Consider the following 18,854-nt stretch of genomic DNA (forward strand, 5'->3'; position numbering starts at 1 on the left):
TAACTGGTCAAAAATGTCTGCTAAGTAAGCTAACATAGCAAGCCACTTGGCATCTAAAAAATTTTCAGCCAGCATGGAATCTCTGTCTGAAAGAAAGAAATGTACTTTCTCCCTAAGCTCAAATAAACGGTTGACCACCTTTCCCCGTGACAACCAGCGTACTTCTGTGTGGTAAAGTAACTGATATTACTCAGCTCCTATCTCCTCACACAAAACTCTGAATAGGCGTGCACTTGTTGCACTGCTCTTAATGAAGTTTACTGGGTGTACAGCTTCACCAAGGACTTGTTTTAGAATAGGTGGCATTTTTTTTTGCAACAAGGGCTTGCCTGTGTATAATGCATTGAGTCCAGACTACTTGTGGTGCAACAGCTTGCACTCTGGTCACTAGACCGCTGTTATTTCTAGTCATTGCCCGAGCACCGTCACTGCCAGGGACGTGCAGTCAGGGGAGGCAGGGGAGGCAGTGCCTCCCCTGTCTTCAATGATTAAAATAATATAAAGAAAATACTTATGACACATATTCTGTGTCATAAGTAATTTCTTTATATTATGCTATACATTTCAGAGCTTAAAAGTACTTTGGGAGGCACTGATAGCAGTGCCTCCCGTTTACAATAGGAACAGGCTAAAGCGGGTGGGCGGGGCAAAGCACTGGGCTGTAAAAGCCCATTAAAACCAAAGGGGAAAGCGGTACTTCTGCAAGTGCCTCGTTGACAGGGGAAACCCACCCCTGTCAGCGAGGCAGATATGATTGGACAGCGGATCCAGTGCTGGATCCGCTGGTCCAATCACCCATAAGCGGCAGGGGGTTGCTGTGTCTCTCAGAAAAAAAAGAGACATTCTCCTCCTATATGATACAGAAGGCGCCCGCTGGTGTTATCAGTCACTGTTGCCCCTTACCGTGATGTGTATCAAAAGAACAGCAGCGCTGGCCACCCGCTTGCAATGATTGCGGAAGTTCCCCCACACTGAAGCACATACTTACCGACTTCTGGGCTGCTCTCTCCGGGAGAGAGCAGCCCGTCGGCTCAGCAGGGGGGGCTGGCAGTCAGGTGACGCGCAAGGGGGGCGGGCCGGAGGCGAAACGGGGCGTGGCTTCTGGATCGCATCATTTAATCCACGCCCCCCGCTGTGTAATGCCGCGATTACCGGCATTATACAGCAGGGGGCATGGTTACGATGACGCGAGCTAGAAGCTCCCGGAGTTACTGCAGCACTAACGAGTGTCAAAAGGTCTCTCTCCTCTGCCGTTTCCCTACCCTACAGTATCAGATAGCATCCCAGCAGCACACAGCACCACAGTGTGAGTACTAACCACAGCCAGCAGACACTTGTAAACTATTTCCTGCCTTGCTCAATCCACATACAGTACTGCTGCAATTCCCTGCAGTCTGTAGCAATACTGCATCACAGACTGTTTATATTCAATAAGAGCTTGATCTGAATTGCTCTGGTGATCAACTTATGGGAGACCTTGGGGTAGATGTATTATACCCGCACATATTGTGTTGGTATAGCAATTCCTGCTTCGCCTCTTTAATGAGGCGAAGCAGAAAGAGGTAGCGACAACACGTATGAACATCTCGGCTGCCGCAGACCCCAGATCCCCCAGCACTAGGCTGATGCGCTGTGTCTCACCCCAGTCGGCTCACTGGACATGCACGAGATCTCGCTATTATCACGAAATCTCACATGCAGCCCAGAGTCGGCAACCACCACAGCCAGGGACAGAGCTGTCCCTGCTGTGGTGATGGGGCAACGACACCTGCAGCTGTCAAAATCAATTGCTGCAGGTATCGGAACGGTCAGTGCCACTGACCATTTATACGTTGCCCTGTATATTGGCGTGCTATCTTGTAGATAGCAGTGCTGATAATGAGTGCCACTGTCATTTACCACACTTTCCCACAGTCCAGTTTGATCCCAGGGACATTGTTTGTACAGGTCACACACTAGGGACACTATAAGAGCTACTTCTGTATGGTGTAACGTGAATAAGGGGTACTTATGTGTGGTGTAACGCGAACTGGGCAGGCGCCAAATTACTGCCTTGCCCAGGGTGATGGAAATACTAGTTTCGGCCCAGCTGTGGAGCTGTCACTACAGCAGCGGCAGCCCCAGAGCCAGCGGGACCCGGCGTTACTGATGTGGACCTGTCACTACAGCAGTGGCAGCCCCGAAGCCAGCGGGACCCGGCGTTACTGATGTGGAGCCCCAGAGATGGAGAGCGTGCAGCGGCGACCTCTCCCTCCTCCTCATCTGCCCTCCTATGCAGCAGAATCACTGCTGGTGATTCACTGACACCTACACTCTCCCTTGACCTGGGGCCCAGGACGTCAGAAAGAACACTTGGGCTGCAGGGACAGGAAGGTGCAATGTATATATATATATATATATATATATATATATATATGTATATATATATATATATCTATATATCTCAGTGCCTCCCCAGCCAATGACCTCACCGCACGCCACTGGTCACTGCAAATTCCTACACAGCGCATCCATTCCAATCCAGAGTTAGTGACAAAAGTATCCAGAAGTGAAAAAAGCTGTTCCCCAGAAGCACGTTGTGGTAGCGTCTGGCAGAACAAAAATTCCTCATGTAGTTTTCCATCATTCTCAAATTTTATGTAGGTCAGCATCTGATCAGCCCCCGACACATCTGTCGTTTCATCAATCTGAATGGCAAAAAAAACACTTTGCTTAACCATGTTGGTGACTTGCTCTGTCACATCTCTTGCCATACTGTGAATCCGCCTAGCAATAGTGTCATTAGACAGGGGGATCAAATCAAACTGAGTAGCAGCATTTTGCCCAAGCATAATAGAAACCATTTCTTTAGCACAAGGTAGTAAAAAGCTTTCACCAATGTTGTTGGGTTTACCTGTTTTGGCTATCCAGTATGACCCCACAAATGAGGCCTCAAGTGCTTTCCCATCAACTGTAACTGCACCTTTTAGTATGATTATTTTTTTTGCCGCATAGTTTCCTCAATTTTCATTTAAAATAATCAAGCGGTTTGGTTTGAAGAGAATTGTGCTTTGTTACTTGAATCTTTGCTGGCAATGCATCTTTTGCTGCAACTGGCAACAGACTCTCCATCATTGCTCTGCTTTCTGACACTCTTTTGAAGAAAACGGTCCATTTCATTCAGTGATGTTCAACTAGCAGAGAAAAAACTGGATTTAATGCTCTTTATTCCACTGGTTCTTTTTTATGCCATTTCAACCCCCTCCCCATTGTTTTCCTTATATATTCTATATGCCATAAAAATATATAGGGAGGATGATGGGCAAGGGGGAGGGAATGGGGGAGAGGGTTTGATGAGGCATGAAATGTATGCACTTCATCTTCCTTATACAATGGTGGTTCAACAAATAAGGTAACCTCTACGTATATTCAACTCATACATCTATCCCAGCATAGGTGAAGCGCCTGAAGCCAGACATGGCAGCGTGCTGAACTTCACTGTCGTTTTCAAATAGCCTTCCACCCAGGTGCGTCAATTGTCCAAAGAGATGGGAATCACTCTGTGACAGGTCAGGACTGTAGGGAGGATGGTCTATTACCTCCCAAGGGTAGCGCTGTAACAACTCACACATGCATTATCAAATGTAGTGCATCAAACCCAAACCTGTTTCTGTGACATGACGTTATCACCGCACACCTCAACAAGTTGGCAATGAATGTCAGCTGGTAATGTGCCCTTTAGATGCAGAAATCTGATCACACTACGCACCTCAATGTTTGACCATATTTCCATCAGCCCGCCATCTTACAGCTGATATTTTGTTGTGGATGTGTGGAGGATCAGTGTATATTTGTTGTGGATGTGGGGAGGATCAGTGTATATTTGTTGTGGATGTGTGGAGGATCAGTGTATATTTGTTGTGGGATGTGGGGAGGGTCAGTGTGGTATTTCTTGTGGCATGTGGAGATCAAAGCTGCATGTGGTGGTCTGAGTGGTTTGTATCTGCCTCTCTTCCCATCTTCGTTCAGTGCCAGCCTTTCTGCCTATCCTATGTGCCAGCCTCTCTTTCTTTCCTCTGCACTAGCCTCTTCTTCCTAGCCTTCCTCTGTGCCCATCCTGTCTGCATCAGTCTCTCTTCCCTTCCTCTCCACCAGACTTTCTGCCCATCCATTGTTTGTGCCAGCCTCTCTTCCCACTGTCTCTGCCCATCACTCTTTGCCTATCACCCACTGCTTCTCTTCATCACCCTCTCCCTTTCATGCTTTTCTTCTCCTCATGACCCACTCCCTGTCTCCCTCTCCTTCACCCCCTTCCTCTCCTATGTGTCACCTATTGACTGTCACCCACTGCTTCTCCCCAGTGTCACCAATTGCTTCTCTCCATTGTCACCCACTACTTCTCTCCATTGTCACCCACTACTTCTCCCCAATGTCACCCACCCACTACTTCTCCCCAATGTCACCCACTGCCTGTCCCAATGGTAGGAGGGTACCTTAGCACCGGGCTTACACATGATTGGTCTTGTTACATTACTTATTGAACTACCTTGTATATTTTTATGGCATACAAATTTATAAGGAAGATGATGGGCAAAGGGTTGGAGAGGCGGCAAAAAATGTATGCACATCACCCCTCATCTTCCTTATACAGTATGTCTTTCTTATATATTTGTATGACATAAAAATATATAGGAAAGATGATGGGGCATAAAATGCAGATGCTCATCTTTGCCGATAGCCATGGCAAACGCTACTTGTTTGCCGTGACTAGCGTACCCACGGGTGTGTACGTACTCTGCGCATGCACCCGCGAACCATAGGATCGCATGGGTGTGTATGCTCCCGCAAATGGGTCGCACATGGGTGAGAGTAGCTGCACGTGTGGCCCATTCGCAACAAAGATGAGGGCGGCATATCTGTATATATAGGGAAGGTAGTAGGCAAGGAAGGTGATGAAGCATAAAATGTATGGACCAGCCCCTTTGCATTTCATCTTCCTTATGTATTTTTATGGCCATCATATTCCTCATACCTGTATATTTTTACGGCATACAAATATTTAAGAAAGATGATTGGACATAAAGACATACTGTATAAAAAAGATGATAAGCAAGGGTGGGTAATGTGCATTCATTTTATGCATCATCACTCCCCCTTGCCCATCATCTTCCCTATAAATATTTTTTGGGGAATTCAAATGTTTAAAAAATCGGTTGGGTGTCTGTTTTTTCCAGCCTATTAGATAGGAAAAAACAGACACCCAACTGACTTTTCAAACATTTGAATCCCCCCCCTTTATGGCCAAAAACTTTCTTAAATATATTTTTATAGCATAAAAACGTCTAAGAAATATTAGAATACAAATAAATATGGGAAGATGATGAGTAAGGGGTGGGGGTGATGTGGTATAAAAATTATGCACATTAACCTATTTTACTTTATGACCATAGCTCCCATTTGTACTTACTATAAATCATTTTTTTCTTTTTTTTTTTACAACTAATTTCTTAAACCTGCCACTAGCTGTTGCTCAAAATGACAGGGGCCGCGATTCGTTCTGTGACTGACGGAGTTTTGTCAGGACGCCCGGATGTCGTGACACCCAGATGTCTCTTGGGTGTCAATCACAGTGCGGAGAGGAGGAGCCAGTGGGGGATCTCTGTCCTGGGTGCAGGTGTACCGCTGCAAGTCAACATCGCAGCGCGTGCGCCTGGGAACATCACAGCGCGTGCACCGGGGAACATCGCAGCGTGTGCGCCGGGGAATGGGGCCGGTCTGGGTGCAGTCCGGGTATGAAACTGCAGGTGAGTCGCGACCCCATGCTGAGATGGGTGCGACCTGCTCTGGGGTCCCAACCCACAGTTTGAGAAACGCTGGTCTACACACATATGGTCAACACAAGTTTTATTTATTTACATTTTCAACTTTTTCATACTTTACCATCCACGTGGACTACGATTGGGAATAGTAACCTGCCGGAAGCATGGCAAGCGATGCGAGACATTCGAGGGGACACGGTACACTAATGAGGATTGTTTGTAGCAGAAAAGTGACAAAACACCCCCAAAAAGTTTCTACAGTGTTTTTGTCAACCATTTCCATGTCGACATTTTGACCCTGTCGGCCTTTTGACCATGTTGACATGTTCTTCTGTCTACCTATTATTACAACCTTTTTACCCTGTCACCCTAGTGCATGTTGACCATTTGTGGTTGACCTATTAATTGTAGACCTTTTAAGTGTAGATCTAATAATCCACACCCAGTGCACACATACTATTTTCCAGGCCCCCTTTGCCTCAGCAATTTTAAACTTGCCCTCTTCTTTCTTCTTATGGTCCACATTGCTCTCAGCCCTTAGGCACCGCAGCTCCTCTCGCGATTCACTGGCATGGCATGACGTTGTGACGTCATGATGTCACGCGCGCCATACAATAAACTTTATTTTACAGCATCAGGGCTTTTCTTCAGTTTGCTGCAAGGGCGGCAACATCAACTTACTGCAGTGGCGATGGGAGGACGGTGGGCCCATTTCATTGAGCAGCAGTAGCATGTTGACTGTATGAGCAGCTCGGGCCCTCCCCTCTGTGTCAGAGTACTTGGGCCAGTTGTCCCGACAGTACCCCCTTGATGGCGGCCCTGACAGTAGCGCTTTTGAACCCATAGGTTGTGGAATGAGGTTTGTAATGTTGTTAATGTAGTAGGCCTATTTTAAAACACTACAAAGCTGGCCATGCACTGAACATTTTAGTAATCAATCTGACCAATGGGTACAACGGAATACATACTATTTACTGGCTGACGGGATGCCGGCTGTCAATATCCCGATAGCGGCATCCCGTCCGACAGAATGCTGGCAGCGGGGCGAACACTATGAGACCCCTTGCAGGCTTGGTGGCTTTCTGCATTCACCACAGGATCTGTTCCCACTCTATGGCCACTCATAGACACCCACGAGTGGGAATAGCCCTATTGCGCTGGGATTCCGGCTGTCGGTATTGTCTGCTGTTGGGATTTCGGTGTCGGTATCCTGAACGGCGGGATCCCGACAGCCGGTATTTAACTGTAACCCGGTACGATGAGCTAATTAATTTCAGTGAGTCAGTAGTACCTAATACACTGAATGGACACAATGCATATTTACTCTCCTGCAACCTCCGGGAAACTCACACATTTTCAGGGAGTGCCCCAGATCCCTGAAGAAGAGCGGATGGTCCTCTTGCATCATGCTTATGTCCCAGTAAGTGGGCAGGATGGAAAGAATGTTAAAAATCACAGGTCCATAGGTAGCTGATTGGGGCCAATATGACACAAATTAAATTTGTGTAATTTTGGCCCATGCCCGCTTAGTAGACCCTCAATCTGCGCTATTATGATGTTGGGGCAGGGCCCAATGATGCAAAAAATGCAACCCCACTCCATTAACGGCCAATTGCTGCTGCTCTCCGGTGTGCTCCCTGAGAATAGAATATTAAGTTGGCAAGTACTGTATGGATACGATGTACAGTACACTAAATAAATATTGTACAGCAGAACATACTGTACGTCTTAAATATGAAAAGTTTAAAAATCAAATGATCACAACCGTTTTCCTGCAATTGTTTTAATGATTATTGTCTCGGTACATATAATCATGCACATGATGACATACCCTCCAATATTTTACACCTAAAAACTGGTACAAATTAGGAAAGGGGCATCTTCAACATGGTGGCGTATTCCCAATTTCACCTAGACCTATCCAGTTGGGGCTTCTGTCCATTTGGAACTGCTTTCATGCTCATATCAAGTTCCAGACATTGATTCTGCCACGGGAGGTGTGCCACTCCTTGATGTGGTGGCTCCATCCTTTTTCACTTGGACAAGGGTCGGCCCTACTTGAGTCCTTCTCAGAACAGATGCCGGCCTTTGGGGCTGGAAGGTGTGTGTGTGTGTGGGGTGGGGTGGGGGGGCTGATAATGGGTCATAGCATGTTCCAGGGTACAATGGCCTGCTCCAGGATCTGTTCTTTCCAAAAATATACTAGAGCTTTGTGCAGTCTGTGATCTATGCATGGCCAAGTCTCTTCTCTTGGGCAATCCAGTTCAGTCTGACAACATGACCACAGTCTCTTGCATAAGCCATCAAGGTAGCACCCGCTGTGAGGCGGCCATGAAAGAGGTAAGCAGCATTTTTTTGTGGGAAGAGTGCTTTCTTCCAGCGCTCCGGCGGTCTATATCTCAGTAGTTTGAAATTGGAAGGCGGACTTCCTGAGCTGTCAGGACATTCACTTGCTCCCTTCATCCCTACGTGTTTCAAATGCTAGTTCATTGCAGGGATTGACTTCATGGCCTCTCGCCATAACCATTCTCGTACAGCTCTCAGACCAGGAACCTACGAGTTTTTCTAGTGGACGCTCTCTCGGTTCAGTGGAACTTTCCACACCTCTACAGCTTCTCACCAATTTCAATGCTGCTACGGATTCTCCGTAAACTGAAGCTGAACTTATTGGCATCAAGAGTTTAGTACGCCGGCCTCCTGGGCCTCACCATAGACTCTCCTTGGTGCCATCCTCTCAGACCCAGCCTCCAAACAAACTCTGGTCCACTGGCTTCGCTTGACTATTCATCAGGTCTACCTGTTGGTGAACCCTCTGGTCTCTTTTTGGTATCTGCTTATTCCACCAGATCTGTAGGAACTTCTTGGCGGACCTGGTGAGGTGCCTTTACAAAGTGGCCACATGGTCCTCTTCCCACACTTTCATAAGGTTTTACAGCTTTAACACCTGCGTCTCAACCATGTTGCTTTTGGTCGTAGGGTCTTATGCGCTAGCACAAGAGCCTTCCCCCCCTTAGTGGGACAGATTGGGACGTCCCAGGGCCACACACCCTTTCCTATACTTTCAGTGTACATTTGGAGAGTCAAAAATTGGTACAAAGCCCTTTCTGGCAGGTACAAACCATATAAAAAGTTACTGTACCTGCCAAAAAGTTACAGTTGGAGGGTATGTGATGATAACTGTCATGCATCATCACCCCTTATTATATGGGACAAATTGCTCTTAGAAATTGTACAGCACTTACTCACTTAACAAGTGCTATACATGAAATAAAAGCCCACTGAATGGTTGAACAAGCAGTCACCTAGTGGGAGCTCAGCTCACATCATTCCTGTGCAACAGGTCCTTAAGGATCAATGGGGGTAATTCCAAGTTGATCGCAGTAGGAATTTTGTTAGCAGTTGGGCAAAACCATGGGGGTAATTCCAAGTTGATCGCAGCAGGAATTTTTTTAGAAGTTGGGCAAAACCATGTGCACTGCAGGGGAGGCAGATTTAACATGTGCAGAGAGAGTTAGATTTGGGTGTGGTGTGTTCAATCTGCAATCTAAATTGCAGTGTAAAAATAATCAGCCAGTATTTACCCTGCACAGAAACAATATAACCCACCCAAATCTAACTCTCTCTGCAAATGTTATATCTGCCCCCCCTGCAGTGCACATGGTTTTGCCCAACTGCTAAAAAATATCCTGCTGCGATCAACTTGGAATTACCCCCCATGTGCACTGCAGAGGAGGCAGGTATAACATGTGCAGAAAGAGTTAGATTTGGGTGGGTTATTTTGTTTCTGTGCAGGGTAAATACTGGCTGCTTTATTTTTACCTGCAAATTAGATTGCAGATTGAACACACCCCACCCAAATCTAACTCTCTCTGCACATGTTAAATCTGCCTCCCCTGCAGTGCACATGGTTTTGCCCAACTGCTAACAAAATTCCTACTGCGATCAACTTGGAATTACCCCCGATCAGGGCCGGATTAACAATGGGGCTGATGGAGCTGCAGCTCCAGGCCCACTAGCAAAATAGGCCCACGACATCTGCATACTACTGTGCTACTGTAAACAGGAAAACAAAATTCCTGCTACAATAGCCTGCCAGTGACGCCGCAGTCTGGTGGGCACAGCTGCAGAGCCAACCCAGGAGCACCTCTATTTACAGCCGGCTGCAGGGAACTGGGAGAATCCAGCGGCACTAGGACCAAGCAGCACTGCTCTGCTGCTGCAGGCACCGCCGCACAGCGCACAGTGTAAAAATCAAGGGATGATGGGAGGGGACCGGTGTCGGCACTACAGTGTACGCGGCTAATACGGCACAATGAGAACGTTGCCGGGAAGCCTGCACCACAGCCGACCCGGGAGCCCCAGCTCTGGCGGCTCCCGCGGAGTTCCTGTTGTAGCCGTAGCTTCCTCTAGATGCCGGGCGGGCCGCGGCTGCGCGCTGATTGGCGGTCTCCAAAGGCTGGGTTTGCCCTGAAACTATCACTGTGTGCTGGTAGGTCCCCGGAGCACCCGATTCGTGAGCCAGAGCTGCCATCTGCCAGTGACAGGTAAACATAACCCAGTACAATTGACAGTGCTTCCTGCAATCCCCCCTCCCCCATAAACAGTCTAATCCCTTCTCCTCCCCCAGTCACCACGCTAATCCCCCTCCTCCCTCTGTCACCAGGCTCACCCACCCCTCTCACCAGACTAATCCCCTCCTCCCTCTGTCACCAGCCTCACCCACCCCTTTTACCAGACTAATCCCCCTCCTCGCCGTCACCAGGCTCACCCACCCCTCTCACCAGACTAATCCCCCCCTCCTCCCTCTGTCTCCAGCCTCACCCACTTCTTTTACCAGACTAATCCCCCTCCTCCCCGTCACCAGGCTCACCCACCCCTCTCACCAGACTAATCCCCCCCTCCTCCCCCTGTCACCAGCCTCACCCACCCCTTTTAGCAGACTAATCGCCCCTCATCCTCCCTGTCACCAGGCTAATCCCCCTCCACCCCCTGTCATCAGGCTCACCCACCCCTCTCACCAGAATAATCCCCCCCTCCTCCCCCTGTCACCAGTCTCACCCACCCCTCTCACCAGACTAACCCCCCCTCCTCCCCCTGTCACCAGACTCACCCACCACTCTCACCAGATTTTTCCGCCCTCCTCCCCCTGTCACCAGGCTCACCCATCCCTCTCACCAGACTAATCCCCCCTCCTCTCCCTGTCACCAGGCTAATTCCCCCTCCTAATCCTGTCACCAGGCTAATCTCGTTCCTCCTCCTGTCAGCATGCCAAACCCTCCCTCACCAAACTAACCCCCCTCCTCCCCGTCACCAGGCCAACCCCCCTCACCAGCCTAATCCCCCTCCTCCCTCTGTCACCAGGCTAACCCTCCACAAAACTAATCCCCCATCCCGTCCCTGTCAGCAGGCTAACCCCCCTCCCACCGCTGTCACCAGGCTAAACCCCCTCCTATCCTTTTCACCAGGCAAATCCCCTGTTACCAACCTAATCCCCCTCCTCCTCCTGTCACCAGGCTAAATCCCCTCCTCCCCCTGTCACCAGACTAATTCCCCTCCTCCCCCTCACCAGGCTAATTCCCCTCCTCCCTCTCTTACCACTGTCACCAGCCTTATCCCCCTCCTCTCCTTGTCACCAGCCTCACTCACCCCTCTCACCAGACTAATCCCCCCTCCTCCCCCTGTCACCAGGCTAATCTCCCACCACTCCCTGTCACCATGCTAATCCCCCTCCTCCCCCTGTCACCAGGCTCACACACCCCTCTTACCAGACTAATTCCTCCTCATCCCCTTGTCACCAGCCTTATCCCCCTCCTCTCCTTGTCACCAGCCTCACCCACCCCTCTCACCAGACTAATCCCCCCTCCTCCCCCTGTCAAGAGGCTAATCACCCTCCACTCCCTGTCACCAGCCTCACCCACCCCTTTTACTAGATTAATCCCCCCTCCTCCCCCCATCACCAGGCTCACCCACCCCTCTCACCAGGCTAATTCCCCTCCTCCCCCTGTCACCAGGCTAATCCCCCTCCTCCTCCTGTCACCAGGCTAATCCACCTCCGCCCTATGTCACCGGTACCAACCTCCCCTCACCAGGCTAATCCCCCCCCTCCTCCCCTGTCACCAGTCTGACCCCCCCTCCACTCACCAAAACACCAGACTGTTCTTCCCTGTCTTCCTTCCATCTTCCATTGTTCTTCCTCATTTCTACCTCCCGTATTCCTCCTGTCTAGCCGCTGTTCGTCCTCCCATCCCCCGTGTGCCTCCCATCTTCCCCTGTTGTTTCACCTGTCTCTCCCTCCCTTCTTCCTCCTATCTTCCCCTGTTCTTCCACCAGTCTTCCTCCTTCTTCCTGCCATCTTCCCGTTTCCCTCCCATCTCCTACTGTTTTTCCAAAGAAAGGGAAATATCAGGGTATTTTTCAGGTGCTTGTTATGGTCTGTCCTGTATAGCAGCTACCACATACGGGGATAGTTAGTCCTATAAAAAATTTTTTGCAATAGACAATCTTGGCAGCGCTGATAATTTAAACAATTCAATAATACGTGGATAGATAAAAATAAAATGTAATGTAAAAATATTTGAAAAACATACATTGTATGCATATAGCAGGGTTTAAAACATCAATCATATGATAAACTGCAATAAGTAATCTTGCCCAACCGTCCATAGAGAGTAATTTGTCCGTTCCTATGATGACTCCTTTTGTGTAAATCTTGGACAAGCTCCTAGATATGCACTGGCCCTTTACAGTGCCGTAACTAGGCGTTTTAGCGCTGTGTGCAAGAAACCGCATCAGCGCCCCCCTACTTAAAACAGGGCCAGTGCGCGCCGTAGGTGCGTGTCAAAAATAAAGGGGCGTGGCTTCATGGGGAAGGGTTGTGGCCACAAAATAATATCAATTCATATTATGCTGCACAGTAGTCTCCATTATTCAGATTACGCCACACAGTAGTGCCACTTACACACACTACACCAGGTGGAGCCCCTGTCATACATTACACCAAGTAAAGTACGTTTTACACATTACGGCAGATAGAGTCCCCTTTTACCCCCCCTCCCACAGTCTAACTCTAACTCTCTCTCCCACAGCCTAACCCTAATCCCCCCTCCCACAGCCTAACTGTAACCCTCCCCTACATACTTACGTTCGGAATTCCGGCATTAGCATTCCGACAGGTGTCGTGATTCTGGCGCCGGTCTTCTGACCGCCGGCATCCCATCCATTGGGATGCCAACTACCTCCCACTCACCGCACTTCACCCCCTTCAATGTCCTGCTCACAGTACTCCCCCACAGGCCCCTTAAATGTCCACACCGCAGTACTCTCACCCCCCCAGCCGCTTCAATGTCCACCGTATTGTACTGCCCCCGCCACAGCCCCTTCAATGTGCACTGCACACTCTCCCCCTCCCCAAGCCTTCAATATCCAGAGCACACTCTCCCCCTTCAATGTCCACAGCACAGTCACTTCACAACACAGCGCCCCCCCCCCTTTAATGTCCACAGCATGCTTCCCACCCCCTCCTCAGCCCCTTCATTGTTCAAAGCGCACTCTGCCATGCTTCAAACTACACAGCACGGCTACATCCCTCAATATGTACCTCTCACAGGCAGCAGTGACTGAGCATTGGATACACCGCAGGCGGCGCGTTCAAACTTCCCGGCTGCTGCTGCTCTCTGCTACTACATGATTACGGACAGACCTGCTCTTATAGCCGCGCGGGTCCTAGTGTCCGCCGACTCTATTGAACCAGACGGGCTCTCCTTTCCTTTGGGGAATGGGAATCACGGGCCTGTGTCTCTCCCTCCCCTCCTGAATGCGCCACTGGCTGCCAGTGTTAGACGCTGAGCCTGGGCTGGTACACACACAGCAGATGCAGCCCAGCCCCTGTGCTCACCTGCCTCCGCTCCGGAGCTGCTGCCGGCTGCCTCTCCCACAAGTGTCCCGGCTGACAACGCAGACGTGTGGGTTCCTGCCCGCAGTGGAACACTTCTCCTGCAAACAGCACTGCCATGATGGACAACAACCAGGGCAGCCAATCGGGGACACAGCACCGAATGCGCTCCCATCACAAGTGCGCTGTGTGCAACGCATACTTTGCACACACCTGGTTACAGCACTGGCCCTTTATATCATACTTGCCTACCTGACCCTCTCCATGAGGGAGAAAATGCTCTGTTCCTGGACTTTCCTGGTAATGTATGATTGCCATCACCTGTGGTGAGCTAGTTAATTGATAAGAAAGGTGTTTCACCACAGGTGATGGCAATCATACATTACCAGGAAAGTCCAGGAACAGAGCATTTTCTCCCTCATGGAGAGGGTCAGGTAGGCAAGTATGCTTTATATTATAGCTACCAATCCACCGCTAGAGGGATGTTCACACACACAATGCCGGCATTCGGTCCGCCCCCTTGGGCTAGCTTGCTCTGGTGCCCTCCACTAGGGTATTACCCCCATATCCATGCGGCAAAAAAATGAGGCGGCACTTATGAAGGGGTTAAGCATACCTCCCAACATGACCCTCTCCAGGAGGGACACAATGCTCTGCTTCTGAACTTTTCTCTTAATGTATGATTGCTGGCACCTTTGTTGAACGGGTTAATGGATTAGAAAGGTGTTTCAGCACAGGTGCTGGCAATCATAAATTAAGAGAAAAGTCCAGGAGCAGAGCATTCTGTCCCTCCTGGAGAGGGTCATGTTGGGAGGTATGGGTTAAGTACGTTGATTTGCTTTTGCAGTCTTTACACTAAAGTCACTTTGCAGTTCAAACCCTCTGAGTGCCGCCTCGTTTTTTTGCCGTATATATATATATATATAATAAGATTTTACTTACCGATAAATCTATTTCTCGGAGTCCGTAGTGGATGCTGGGGTTCCTGAAAGGACCATGGGGAATAGCGGCTCCGCAGGAGACAGGGCACAAAAAGTAAAGCTTTTTCCGATCAGGTGGTGTGCACTGGCTCCTCCCCCTATGACCCTCCTCCAGACTCCAGTTAGGTACTGTGCCCGGACGAGCGTACACAATAAGGGAGGATTTTGAATCCCGGGTAAGACTCATACCAGCCACACCAATCACACCGTACAACTTGTGATCTAAACCCAGTTAACAGTATGATAACAGCGGAGCCTCTGAAAGATGGCTTCCTTCAACAATAACCCGAATTAGTTAACAATAACTATGTACAATTTATGCAGATAATCCGCACTTGGGATGGGCGCCCAGCATCCACTACGGACTCCGAGAAATAGATTTATCGGTAAGTAAAATCTTATTTTCTCTATCGTCCTAGTGGATGCTGGGGTTCCTGAAAGGACCATGGGGATTATACCAAAGCTCCCAAACGGGCGGGAGAGTGCGGATGACTCTGCAGCACCGAATGAGAGAACTCCAGGTCCTCCTTAGCCAGAGTATCAAATTTGTAAAATTTTACAAACGTGTTCTCCCCTGACCACGTAGCTGCTCGGCAAAGTTGTAATGCCGAGACCCCTCGGGCAGCCGCCCAAGATGAGCCCACCTTCCTTGTGGAGTGGGCCTTTACAGATTTAGGCTGTGGCAGGCCTGCCACAGAATGTGCAAGTTGGATTGTGCTACAGATCCAACGAGCAATCGTCTGCTTAGACGCCGGAGCACCCATCTTGTTGGGTGCATACAATATAAACAACGAGTCAGATTTTCTGACTCCAGCTGTCCTTGCAATATATATTTTTAATGCTCTGACAACGTCCAGTAACTTGGAGTCCTCCAAGTCACTTGTAGCCGCAGGCACTACAATAGGCTGGTTCAGATGAAATGCTGACACCACCTTAGGGAGAAAATGCGGACGAGTCCGCAGTTCTGCCCTGTCCGAATGGAAAATCAGATATGGGCTATTGTAAGATAAAGCTGCCAATTCTGACACTCTCCTGGCAGAAGCCAGGGCTAGAAGCATGGTCACTTTCCATGTGAGATATTTCAAATCCACCTTTTTTAGTGGTTCAAACCAATGAGATTTGAGGAAATCCAAAACCACATTGAGATCCCACGGTGCCACTGGAGGCACCACAGGAGGCTGTATATGCAGCACTCCCTTAACAAAGGTCTGGACTTCAGGGACTGAAGCCAATTCTTTTTGAAAGAAAATCGACAGGGCCGAAATTTGAACCTTAATAGATCCCAATTTGAGACCCATTGACAATCCTGATTGCAGGAAATGTAGGAATCGACCCAGTTGAAATTCCTCCGTCGGAGCACTCCGATCTTCGCACCACGCAACATATTTTCGCCAAATTCGGTGATAATGTTGCACGGTTACTTCCTTCCTTGCTTTAATCAAAGTAGGAATGACTTCTTTCGGCATGCCTTTTTCCTTTAGGATCCGGCGTTCAACCGCCATGCCGTCAAACGCAGCCGCGGTAAGTCTTGAAACAGACAGGGACCCTGCTGAAGCAAGTCCCTCCTTAGAGGTAGAGGCCACGGATCTTCCGTGATCATCTCTTGAAGTTCCGGGTACCAAGTCCTTCTTGGCCAATCCGGAACCACTAGTATCGTTCTTACGCCTCTTTGCCGTATAATTCTCAATACTTTTGGTATGAGAGGCAGAGGAGGAAACACATACACCGACTGGTACACCCAAGGCGTTACCAGCGCGTCCACAGCTATTGCCTGCGGATCTCTTGACCTGGCGCAATACCTGTCCAGTTTTTTGTTGAGGCGAGACGCCATCATGTCCACCATTGGTCTTTCCCAACGGGTTACCAGCATGTGGAAGACTTCTGGATGAAGTCCCCACTCTCCCGGGTGAAGATCGTGTCTGCTGAGGAAGTCTGCTTCCCAGTTGTCCACTCCCGGGATGAACACTGCTGACAGTGCTATCACATGATTCTCTGCCCAGCGAAGAATCCTTGCAGCTTCTGCCATTGCACTCCTGCTTCTTGTGCCGCCCTGTCTGTTCACATGGGCGACTGCCGTGATGTTGTCCGACTGGATCAACACCGGTTTTCCCTGAAGCAGAGGTTCTGCCTGGCTTAGAGCATTGTATATTGCTCTTAGTTCCAGAATGTTTATGTGAAGAGACGTTTCCAGGCTCGTCCATACTCCCTGGAAGTTTCTTCCTTGTGTGACTGCTCCCCAGCCTCTCAGGCTGGCGTCCGTGGTCACCAGGATCCAATCCTGTATGCCGAATCTGCGGCCCTCCAATAGATGAGCACTCTGCAACCACCACAGAAGAGACACCCTTGTCCTTGGAGACAGGGTTATCCGCAGGTGCATCTGAAGATGCGACCCTGACCATTTGTTCAACAGATCCCTTTGGAAAATTCTTGCGTGGAATCTGCCGAATGGAATTGCTTCGTAAGAAGCCACCATTTTTCCCAGGACTCTTGTGCATTGATGTACAGACACCTTTCCTGGTTTTAGGAGGTTCCTGACAAGCTCGGATAACTCCTTGGCTTTTTCCTCCGGGAGAAAAACCTTTTTCTGAACCGTGTCCAGAATCATCCCTAGGAACAGCAGACGAGTTGTCGGCATTAACTGGGATTTTGGAATATTCAGAATCCACCCGTGCTGTTTTAGCACTTCCTGAGACAGTGCTAATCCCATCTCTAGCTGTTCTCTGGACCTCGCCCTTATTAGGAGATCGTCCAAGTATGGGATAATTAATACGCCTTTTCTTCGAAGAAGAATCATCATCTCGGCCATTACCTTTGTAAAGATCCGAGGTGCCGTGGACAATCCGAACGGCAGCGTCTGAAACTGATAGTGACAGTTTTGTACAACGAACCTGAGGTACCCCTGGTGTGAGGGGTAAATTGGAACGTGGAGATACGCATCCTTGATGTCCAAGGATACCATAAAGTCCCCCTCTTCCAGGTTCGCTATCACTGCTCTGAGTGACTCCATTTTGAACTTGAACTTCTTTATGTACAGGTTCAAGGACTTCAGATTTAGAATAGGCCTTACCGAGCCATCCGGCTTCGGTACCACAAAAAGAGTGGAATAATACCCCTTCCCTTGTTGCAGAAGAGGTACCTTGACTATCACCTGCTGAGAGTACAGCTTGTGAATGGCTTCCAACACCGTCTCCCTTTCGGAGGGGGACGTTGGTAAAGCAGACTTCAGGAAACGGCGAGGTGGATCTGTCTCTAATTCCAACCTGTATCCCTGAGATATTATCTGCAGGATCCAGGGATCTACTTGCGAGTGAGCCCACTGCGCGCTGTAATTTTTGAGACGACCCCCCACGGTCCCCGAGTCCGCTTGAGAAGCCCCAGCGTCATGCTGAGGCTTTTGTAGAAGCCGGGGAGGGCTTCTGATCCTGGGAAGGAGCTGCGTGTTGCTGTCTCTTCCCTCGACCTTTGCCTCGTGGCAGATATGAATAGCCCTTTGCTCTCTTATTTTTAAAGGAACGAAAGGGCTGCGGTTGAAAAGTCGGTGCCTTTTTCTGTTGGGGAGTGACTTGAGGTAGAAAGGTGGATTTCCCGGCTGTAGCCGTGGCCACCAAATCTGATAGACCGACTCCAAATAACTCCTCCCCTTTATACGGCAAAACTTCCATATGCCGTTTTGAATCCGCATCGCCTGTCCACTGTCGCGTCCATAAAGCTCTTCTGGCCGAAATGGACATAGCACTTACCCGTGATGCCAGTGTGCATATATCCCTCTGTGCATCACGCATATAAAGAAATGCATCCTTTATTTGTTCTAACGACAGTAAAATATTGTCCCTGTCCAGGGTATCAATATTTTCAATCAGGGATTCTGACCAAACTACCCCCGCACTGCCCATCCAGGCAGTCGCTACAGCTGGTCGTAGTATAACACCTGCATGTGTGTATATACTTTTTTGGATATTTTCCATCCTCCTATCTGATGGATCTTTAAGTGCGGCCGTCTCAGGAGAGGGTAACGCCACTTGTTTAGATAAGCGTGTTAGCGCCTTGTCCACCCTAGGAGGTGTTTCCCAGCGCTCCCTAACCTCTGGCGGGAAAGGGTATAATGCCAATAATTTCTTTGAAATTATCAGCTTTTTATCAGGGGCAACCCACGCTTCATTACACACGTCATTTAGTTCTTCTGAT

This window comes from Pseudophryne corroboree, chromosome 2, assembly GCF_028390025.1.
Source record: "Pseudophryne corroboree isolate aPseCor3 chromosome 2, aPseCor3.hap2, whole genome shotgun sequence".
NCBI lineage: Eukaryota > Metazoa > Chordata > Amphibia > Anura > Myobatrachidae > Pseudophryne > Pseudophryne corroboree.